General features: G+C 45.3%; 1 long non-coding RNA gene across 1 annotated transcript; it reads right to left on the bottom strand.

Moving 5' to 3' along the window:
- On the bottom strand, positions 1-7,295 carry LOC137196805 (uncharacterized). The gene is made up of 3 exons (XR_010931323.1): positions 7,205-7,295; positions 7,027-7,094; positions 1-804 (listed from the first exon to the last, which is right to left on the bottom strand). It is a non-coding gene; the product is annotated as an uncharacterized lncRNA (long non-coding RNA).
- Positions 7,296-11,055: the final 3,760 nt, after the last annotated feature.

The raw sequence follows: 11,055 nt of genomic DNA, 5'->3' as shown, positions 1-11,055 counted from the left end.
TATTTATAACGCCTTTATTTAGAAGATATTTCAGGGTTGCTGTTGGAGAAAGATCAAAGTTACTCCTTTTCTAGTAACATTTGCCTTGAAAGCAAAAGGAATATAGAGAGAAATGTCTGCGATGTATAGAATACAAAATAACACAACCGTGAAAAGAGGAAAAACCGACAACAGCAAATGCTGACTTAATTTGGAAAAATTCTCCTAACTGTGGGGGAAATTTTTCATAGATAACATGTGGCTTATTCAAATCATGAAAGTAGGGAAGATCATGGATAAATGCAGCTGTAATGCATCGTTTACAGATGTGGTGGCTACATTTGGAAAGTGAATATTTTTTCAGTTTTTCCACAATTAAGCTCTAAACACATTAACTTGGAAACAGCCCTTTTTTGGTAGTGGTCATAAATCAGTTGAGGTTCCCGTTACAGATTCCACAGATGCTTCACTGCCCTTGCTTTGATTGTCTGGTTTATGGAGGATGTTTCATCGTACACTGCGAGCGTCCGTGCCAGAGATGTCCTTCCTCCCCTTCTCCATAAAAGTGCAAGTTGTCACGATGGTGTGGCATTCATTATCCGCCTGTGGTTTTGCGGACCTGGCCCCTGAGCAGCTGGGGAGCATTGGTTGTCACATTCAGCCTCCCATCGTGGTGAAAGATGGGAGGGCAGGAGATGTGTGCCGTTCCCTGTCTGTGTGATAAAGCCCCCTCAACCACAGCGTCTGGGCATCTGGGCACACGCTCCCCCCACCTCCCTCATTCACTTCAAAGCCCTGTCTCAGAAATCAGCTCGCTGTGAAGAGCTGAAATAGAAAATAGAGCTGGGATGACAAGCACAACCGTGTGTATGCGAATTCAAGGACAGTCAGCATAAGTTACAAGACAATCACAGTTTATTGCAACTTGGTCCCTAGTTTCATCATTTTTGGCCATCAGTTCTATTGGTTGTGATAAAACTGGACTCACCAAAGTAATTTCTGACATCTGGAAACACAGCAACATTATCTAAACGACTTTAGAGGTAAAAACAAACTGTGATTTATTGACATTTTGGGGAATAATTTCACCAATTGCCTTCATTTTCTCTTCCAAATTAGTTTGGCTAACCTAAGGGTTTGTGCAGAACCTGCCTGCATGTCTGGCTGCTTGTGTTTTTAGCCCCTTTTGACTTCTCTTTAATAAGCAGTTGGTGAGTAAAATGTTGTTATGTCTAATAGGAATAATGGCTAAAACTAGCCTGGTTTCCGACCTCTAAATTGCAGCCCACTTCCCAGATATGTTCAGTAATTCGAACAGGTCCAGTATGGTGTCCATTAACGTCTGTCTCCTCCAGTTAGAGAAACAACTGACCAATCAGAGCTTAGATTACTTAGTCGGTGGGATTCAAAATGGGGATTTCATCTTCCTGCATAGCTAACTAGATACCAAGCTACATTAATTAAACTAAGTGTATTTCCCTTTACATTGCCATATTTTGCTATACTTCTTTGTTTAATCCTACCGCTAGCATAATTTATGTGTCAACTGAAAATGACAACAGCAGTCAGATGGTTGTTACTGGTTGGTTAGGGCCAAACAAAACAAGACGCCCACCTGAACAGATTTTGGTTAACATTAATACAATGTCGGGCTTAATGAAACAAGTGAAACTAAATGGCAATTCAGTCTCATTACTAGGGAAGGACAAAACCACAAATTGTAAAAAACAAATGTACATGTCCTTTAAGACCTGAAAGCTATTTTTCCTTTCAGTGAAATGAAATGAAAGTGATCGCAGCCCTTATGTAGGAACTTACGGTCACATTACCTCACACTGTGAACTTCATCTTTGACAAACTAGTTTTGCAACAAAGGCAACGACAGATGTTGTCATACACTACATACAGTCATTATTCCTAACAGGCACATAGTGGATAGTTTAGTCATAGTCACTGCAGCAAGCTCAGCTAAAGTGGTACAGTAATACTGTGGGAAGCACATGGAGTGAATAGGAGAGCCTTGACGCAACAGTAAAGTCCCAAAGGGATACAAAAGGCCAGAGCGTAGGGAGCGCTGTGGGAAAGTTCAATGCCCTTGAAGGAGCCTGATAAGCCCAAGGTGATATGAACCTGCGTGTTTGTATTGTGCAAATTTGTAACGACTACAAGCATGCTGCTGATAGAGAGCCGTCTTACGCCATGTGTTTGCAGAAAACCTGCCTGTCCAAAGGGCACGTTGGACTGGGTGTGGTGAATGTTATCTGTGTGATTTCAGTTTGTGGTGGTCATGTAACACTGGGTGTATTGGGGTTGTTTTACACAGTGGACATACAGGTTTGGGTAGAGGCTGTTTTCAAACTGTTTTAACATATGAAAGATTGTAATTACTCCCCCCCCCATCCTTCTGTTAAGTGATGGGATCCACATTGTTCAGCAGGCTCACAGATGTGTAACTTGACCTTGTTCAATGCAAATCATTTGAAAGCTCTCTTTCCCTCAACAAAGAGGGATAAAGTTCACCTACACAGCATTGCCACACAATGGGAGGGAGGAGTCAGACAGCCTTGAAGAGGAAATGGTTTCACACTGACTGACAAGTCTGGCTACACCCAGGGTTGCCCTGAAGGACAACACACCGCCTTCTCCCAACTCTACACTTTTATTTTCACATGTACATTTCTACTTTGCTCATCAAGACATATCTTTGCAAAGAACTCATTTCTGTCTTCCTTCCTGGGGCTGTGTAATGTGCTCTGCTCTCTCCGTTTCTCTCCTCACATGATAAAATCACTCTGATAAAAAAATGCTGTTGCCTAACAACAAGGCGAGCAAAGTTCACCTCCCATGTAACAGCAAAAAAAAAAAAAAAAAAAATCCAGCTCTTGCATGATCCTTTCCGAGTTAACCATTTACAGTTGGGGGCGAAGAGGAGGGAGGTTTATTCTGGGTAAACAGGACGCTGTGTTTGCTGTTTGAACTAGTTAACCCAGCCATTCATGACCCAATCTCTCTGCTCATTAACACACAGCATGCAGAAACATGAAACTCATCAGGCTACAAGTCATCCTACACCAAGACAAAGCTCCTTCCTCCTGCCAGAAAACAATGCATGCGGGCAGTCAGAGAGCAGTACTCCCATTATGAAACAGCTCTGTCACAAGACAAACGCCTCACAGGAATGCTGTTGTGACACATGCGCACTGTTGACACAAGGGTTAAACATTGAACTGCTCACACACACTTTAGCTGCCAAAAGGGCGGGAGCTTTAACCGCTGCAGCACTGGTTGGTCGTCAGTTTTGTATTTATCTTTCCACTTTGCTTGGCTGTGTCCTCGCCGCCTCCCAACAGTTGTCAGGTTTATCAAAGGACAGTCCACTGCTGCCAGGTGCAGCACAGTGTAATGATTCACACAGCAGACAGACACAATACTCCACAACAGATTGCCTCGCATGTTTGGAGCTCGGCAGAGGTCACTGGGTGCGTGTGTGTGTGTTGGATGTCATGTGGTGCTGATCTCTGGCTCGGTGCTGGTGCAGAGGGTTCAGCAGGAGTTCAGCACAGATTCATTATTCATACATCTCTCTGTACCAAATGATGGCACAGGGGAGCTTTTTTTTCTCAGAAAAGGTTCAATTGCTTGCATGTTCTCCCGCTACTTTCACTTTACTTTCTTTTTTAAATGTGGAGTAACAGAGGCCTTGTTCACACCTGGCATTAACGTTCGTCTCGGGTGATCCGATCACAAGTGGACAGCTCTAAGTATGACAGTTCACACCTGGCATTAGAATGCATCTCCACATGCATCTCGAGTGACCGCTTGTGATCAGATGTCACTTTCCCGCCCTATATGCAAATAAACATGTACATCATTTCTGTTTGCAAAGACCAAATGTGTTGTAGTTTGTAACCGGTGGGAGGCAGCAATACACGTCCTGTGCCAAGTCTGCTGAAAATTAGTCTCGCATAGCCAGACCTATCTCCACAGCACTGTGCCAGCACTGGAGAAAGGTCTGGCTGCACCTACTATCAATTCTACTATAAGGGAAAAAACGCTCTTGTTTGTTTGTATTTTTTTTAACCAATCACAATCGTCTTGAGGGGCGCTAAGCCCAGGATGCAGCGACGGTACCCTTGCTAAAATAGTGTCAGGGAAGGGGGAACTTGTTTGAGACCTGGCATTAAAATGGCTAAATCCCTGCAAAAGAAAACGCCACATAAAACAGTAAAAGATGTATGTGGACTATGTGATACGACTTTTCGTGATAAAAAATACAAACAAAACTTGACATTTTCAGCGTGTAGGTTGCTAGCTAGGAGGTTGTTTTTGTTGTCTCATGTAGCGACAGGATTTTGAAAACGGTAACACATAGATAGTGGAAGGGGAGGAGAATGCCGGCTGAAATAGTCGGCCAATGGCTTATGACCACATCTGCTGAGTCAGATTAGCTGGAAATTAAAAGACAACCTTGGTGTGTGGGAAAAATCAAAATTCTTCGGCCCAAAAGGGAAATCAGGCAGCATGTTTCGTGTGTACTCCATTCATAAGAATCCATTTAGCCTTTTACTATGGCTTCTTGTTGTTTCATACTTTAATATGACGCCATTGGAGCGCAAATGAGTACGTACTTCCGCCAAAGCAGAGGACAACAGTTGAGTAGGCGGTCCTTTAATGTGGCCCAGGACACATTCGTGTACACACTGCTAAAAGAATATGGCCATATGCGGCTCAGACCACCTCCAAATATGTTCTGAGTCATCGGATCTCAATGCGTCCTCAATGCATCATTCATACCTGTGCTTAGAGCTGTCAACTTGTGATCGGATCACCCAAGACGCATTTCAAGGTGTGAACAGGGCCAGAATTTGAGAGGAGGTTTATTTATTTATGTGCATACAGGGGCTGGATTTTAAAAAAGCGTTCAGTATTTGTTTCTTGGATTAAGACATTGCCATGTGCACAGGAAACGTATCGGTGTAATTCCTTACAGAAGGGTGTCTTCGGTTTAATGTGTGTTGGCAACACTTTGAAAAATCCGTGCTTAACAATTCGAGGAAAGCCGAGCCACCTGGAAATCTCATGACTTCCTGAATCTAATTCCAGGCCGAGTTATCAGACTGCCTGATTAGCAGCTTTCATTGAGGGGTGTAAACACTGAATGTCAGGCATGTTTGCCAGAGCCACTGTTGAATCAGGAGTTAGTGCTCATGTAATGCCTGCAGTGGACTCAAATGCCCCTGCAAAGCCCTGCTTATATTTTTTCCCTGTCTAACAGATTTATAGTACATTGTGAACTCCCAAGAGAAAGCTGGCACTGGCTGGACTCATGAACAGGCCTCTACACGCTCTACATAGTCTATTCTTGTTGTTTTCAAATGCAGTCTGCACTTTTCTCCAACCATATAATAACAGACTTTAGCTAAGGCTTGCAGTTTTGATAACCTGCAATTGTAATCTAAAATGCTCACAGAGCAAACAGGGCGACAGCAGAAACAGAGCAAAGGTATGACACCACCAAGGGAGAATCCAGAACAAAATCCCCTCTCATGTCACAGCGTGCTGTGTTGGCGGACCGTGACCTCATCCAAAGTTTACACTCAGCCGCCTCATGCTGCTTTGTTATCTTCAAAACTTGCAAACCAGCACATTCCAGCCCTCAGCGGCAACAAAAAATGTCAGCGTGCAGATCCTGCTGCGCTGTGAGAAACACAGATAAGCAAATAAATGAATGCCTCACCTAGTGAGCCACACATTTCAGAAAGTCAAAAAAAAAAAAAAAAATACACAGGCAGATACACACACACACACTTTCAAAAGCAGAAGGGGACAAGATGTATATAGGTCAGTTGTGAACTCTGGAGCTTTGCGTGTCTGTTTACTCAGCAGCCCGCACTGAGCTTAGCTCGCTTTCAGTCTTTTTTTAAACAGACCACAGGGTAGTAAATAGCTACGAGGAGGATCACAGCCTTCACAGCTGATTGGCTTGATGCTTGCCTGACATAAACAGGAAGCCGGCCGTGCAAGTCAGAGAGGGGAGTAAACAAAGACGGAAGGACAAGAGACAAGCAGAGTGCGGTGGCAAGACAAAGGGAGAATGTGTAAAGCCTGAGGGATTTGAGTTTGAGAGGGAGAAAAAAAAAAAAGGTCTTCTGTTTGTAACGTGCCATGTGACTCATGGAGGAATTCAGCCTGTGATTCAGTTCTCTGTATTGTCAGCAGGCAGTGTGCAGTGATAATGGTGATGATGTGTAAAGTATGGTCTGTTTTCATTGGTAGCAGTAGGCCAGGAGACCACAAAATTATGACACTCATAAACTGTAATCACATCATCACAATACTGATAATACAGTATTCACTCTATCCTTGCAGTGGTTTTATATCGTCCCATGTTTACCTATCATTTGATGAAACATAAACTAGACTTTTTAAAAAAAAAGTATCTTTATCTTTGTATCCAATTTGTTTAACCGTAATAATGTGAATGAGATCTTAGGAGCAACCTGAAATATCAGCCTGCAGCTGTGTAATTAGAAGCTCCTGCATTCATTTTCACCTTTCAGTTGCAGCAGTGTCGTCTTACAGAGGAGTGTTGCAGCTCTAATTGTAGACCTTTGTTTCAGGGGCGTGAGACTTCGGTTAAAGTGATTTAAATTAATTCCTGTTTATCAGGTTGCACAATTTATTACGTAGGCGAGGCACAGTGACTAAAATGATTTCACTTCCCTGTAATTCACCATTTTGGTAAATATTGTACAAGTTCCTTTTTTGACACCTGCATATGCATATATATATATATATATATGTTTTTTTTTTTGGCTGGACAGGAAGGGACCAGCCCTATAAACGCAACTGTCTTTCACTGAATAATGAAGTTACACAATTGGTCGGCCTTCCGCAGCCTTAAAAGCCCTCTAGTGTGTCATACACGGTCCGGCCATATACTAGGTTTTGACCTAGTCTTGTTTTAATCATGTCAAGGAGATACACATGTTTAAGATGATCACACAGCCAAGATAATGATAGATTTTATCTTCTTTGATGACTAACCAGTTGTGAAGCCTCTCTGCTGTAGCTCAGCGTGCAAGGCACTGGACTGTTGCATGCTTCTCAGAGGGCTGTGACAGGGCAAAAGCACAGAGTGGAAATAATGAGTGACATATCAGCCCTGTTACCCAAAGAGCTTTTAGAAAAACACCCCTCCTCCCTTCCTCCCCTGTCAACCTACTGTCCCCGCGCCTGGCTTTGAAGGTCAGATGAGAAACAAGAGAAAGCACAGCGACCCCTCCACCACCACTGCCACCTCCGACTGACTGGTTCAAACAGGCCCTGGGAAGAAGGGGGAGTGCGGGGTGTGGCCCCACTGAGCATGCCCAGTGAGGAGGAATGCTGTGTGATGGCAACACAGTGGGCTCTCCCATCTGCTGATGCAGTGTGCACTTCTCGCCCCGGGCCCTTTTCCATCCAGTCTAGTGAGCAGCCAGATCAATTTACTGTGGAATGAACACAAAGTCAGTAGCTGACGCACACACACACACACACACACGAACACACACACATATTCACACATTCTTTATGTACAACAACAGTAGCGACGCATAGCCCCGCACTGCAGCAGGCAGACAAGCATGCATAGGAATTTACTCATGCATGCAAAAAAATAGTAAGGCAGGGGATGAATCAAAGGGCTGATATATTATTCAGGGAAACTCCCTCTCTGCTCCAGCTGAAGGTTACAACGCCTCATCTTCTATCCTCGTTGCATGCAAGGCTCAAAAACAGGAGAGCCGATATTCTGGCTACTTTCCCCGTTCCAAATTCCTGTAGCGTGGTGCTGACTCATCTGATCCACACAGGCTGAGGTGCCTTAATTTATCATCAGGCTGGATGGTGATGGCTGTTGATGGCATTTTTAGGATGAACGGTGCTGACTGACATTTTCATTGTCAAGCAGCGTGCTATTTCATCACCCCTGTTTCGCTAAAATGCCAGAACAAGAAGCATCATTTGTGGGGAATGCTATCATCTGTCTCCAGTTTAAAGGAGGGGGTAGGTTGGGGGGGGGGGTTATGGCCTCTCTCTCTCTCTCTTTCACACACACACACACACACACACACGCAAAGTGAGACCACATGTGTGTGCTTTCCCTCTTGAGGAGTAATAATGGGAATAATTGAGGAGCCCTGCCTTGTGTAGTTGAGCAGGCGCTGACTAGGCACCTAGGGTGGCACTCTTCACTACTGTGACAAAATGGTGTAGCATGAAAAGTGACATTTAAGGCATATTGACGCTGAGGCGTATTGTCAGGCTACTTAATCACCTGTGCGTGACAAAGCAGGCGAGCAGCCAGACGGACGTGGCGAACACGCTCACACCGCCGGTTTTAGTAGAACTTCCAAAATGCAAGTTGATGTGTTCGAGTGAGGGCTCAGAAAATTTAAATTTTCCCGGCTGAATGCAAATCAAGGTGTGACTCGGGTCTATCTGCTCACTCTTACATTATATGAATAATTGAAACATATTGTGGGGGGGGGTGGAGTGTCTAATGTGTTCTTTTATTTGCAGAGTCACGCCTGTGCTTTCTGATATGATAATGAGTCTCCCCTTGAGTAATTGAGCTGTGCTTTAGAAAATCAGCCCAGGCCTAATGGCGCATTGTCTAGAGGATGATCAAAAAGCAGCCGAGATGAGGATGAGATGTTCTCCGATGATCCACAGATGACACTGATAATGAGGCACTTCAAGGAGTTTTCAGGCGTGACGGACACTGCGGCCATTTCAGTCACGATCCTTTCCCGAAGAAAGGCAATCGAATTCCATTTCCAGATTCGTTTCTCAACCCTCAATCAGATGAGGATTTTTATATGTCCTTTGCAGCTACGTCCTTCATCTCTCTCCCCCCTCTTTGACTCTCAACCCCCAAACCATTACAGCCCACTCCAGACTGAGCACTGCAGCCGCTTTGCCACCCCACCCCTACTCATCTCTGCTACTTGCTTGAGGGTTTCTAAATCGGGAACATCTGACATACTCGCCACCTACTCATGTGTCTCTCTGCAACTCACTGTGACCTCGATCCACCCTCTTACATTTGAATATCGTACACGCTAATCTTCCTATAATACTTTATGGCGGTCCCATGTTCAAATACAACCCGTGACCACATGTACGCACAAATAATACCAACAAAAGACAGACAGCTGCAGTTCAAAGCTTAGCAACAGCTGTGTTCCATTGTCTGACATGGAGCTGACTGACATTCGAAGCCGGCGATGCCTGCCTTTAAACGCTTCTATTCTTTCTCTCGCCTTCCCTCTTATTGCTCCCTCCATCCGTCCCTCTTTGTCCTCCGCTGCCAAACACTTCTCATTCCTGTAATGTTTTGGGTATCGCTGAGGTCTGCCTAGATACCGCAGTGTCTCGAATTCTCACTCGGTAATGGGGGAAGCGCAGAATATGCTCCTTATTTGCCTCCCACAGAAGGCAGACATTCAATCCAACCCCTTCACTGTCAAAAAGGTGGTGGAGATATACTTGGCAAGCTGTGTTTTGCCTTCTCCACCCCCCCCCCCTCCACCCCCCAACCTCCACCCCTCCTTTCCTAGTGTGTGTATGTATGTATCTTTCAAGCCCTTCATTTCCCAGAAAGGAGTCCAGGATTTATGAGTGCATGAGCCGCCGCGGGCGACATCTCCAGAGAAGGATGAGTGTTTCCTGCAAACAGTTGGGAGGGGAGGGAGGCGCTGCTGTGTGTGTGTGGGTGGACAGCTCCCATAGAAACACTATCCAGCAACACTTGAAGAGCGTCATCAAGGGGAGGTGTGTTGTGTGTGTGTGTGTGTGTGTGTGTGTGTGTATGGAGGGGGCGTCTTTCTGAGAAAAAGCCCATGAGGCCTGCAGACCTGTGATTGACAGTTACCTCTGCTGATTACTGCCCCTCAGGGACAGACCCCTGACGACAGCTGCTGCTTCAAACTCACCCTGAACTGTTGCTAACTTCAGGTTCACTAAATATGTCCAAACCTGAGTTTTCATCTCAAGCACGGCATCCAAATCTTTCTCTTTCTCTTTTTTTTTTTCGAGGAACACTCCTGACTCCAGGAGGACTGCGCATTGCCTAACAATCCTGCTGAACTGACATGTACTAGCAAAGTAACTGAGCCCTTCATCATCACTCTCACTTTATCCTCCGCCATCGGGTGCGGACGTGAGAAGCAACAGTGACTTCATGGTGAGTTGTGTAAGAGCGTGGGGCGAGGCTTGAAAACCAAGCCATCTGAGACAAACGAAAGTGCTGATGCACTGAAAAGAGAGCCAGTGTTTCTGGAGGCATGCAGATATGAAAAAAAAAAAAGAACCTTGCAGAAATCAGATGTCAGATGTCAGAGAGGACAAGATCCGGACTCATCGTGGCTGTGGACAGTGCATGGTAAAGGGTCAGATATAGGGGCAGAGGGGGGGAGGTTTAGAGGGGGGATCTATTCCAGTAGAGAGAGAAAGGTCACAGTGTAAGCTGATAAAGGCAGGAGGCAGAGCTTGGGGCTGCTTCCAGGCCAGCTAGTCAGCTGACGCCTGCAGCTGTGTTTGGAACATCAATATGAGCCTTGTTCAGCCTCCCCCCCCCCTTCCCCTCCTCCCCTCCTTCTTCCCTCTCAAACTCTCTTTCTCCCTCCCTCTCCTGCTCACTCGGCATCCCCTCTCACCGCCCCTCCTCTCCTCTTCACGCTGTTTCCTTTTTCTTTTCTTTTTTTTTTTCCAGCTCTGATTTATGAAAGTAGGGCATGTGCCCATAACTGCTGCATCAAGGCACATGGCTGAGCCTCCAGAGGCACTAAGGCTCTGTTTACATCAGCCCAGACAACTGCACCGCATTGCACAATCGCCACAGGCAAGCTCTGTTATATAAAGCACAGGCCCACATTCGCTCTATTGTTTTTGTTTTTCTGGTTTGCCCTGTCTCCACCTGTAATTCCTGAACCGCACAAATCTGGATGGACATGATGTCTTCTATCTTTGACATGCCACTTAACGCAACCTTTAGCCGAGGACTGAATGTGTCAGTCATGCACCAAGTGTCGA

The sequence above is a fragment of the Thunnus thynnus genome, chromosome 14 (genome assembly GCF_963924715.1).
Source record: "Thunnus thynnus chromosome 14, fThuThy2.1, whole genome shotgun sequence".
Taxonomy (NCBI): Eukaryota; Metazoa; Chordata; class Actinopteri; order Scombriformes; family Scombridae; genus Thunnus; species Thunnus thynnus.
Note: the sequence above shows the minus strand (reverse complement) of the source record. Positions and strands in the feature narration are given on the sequence as shown.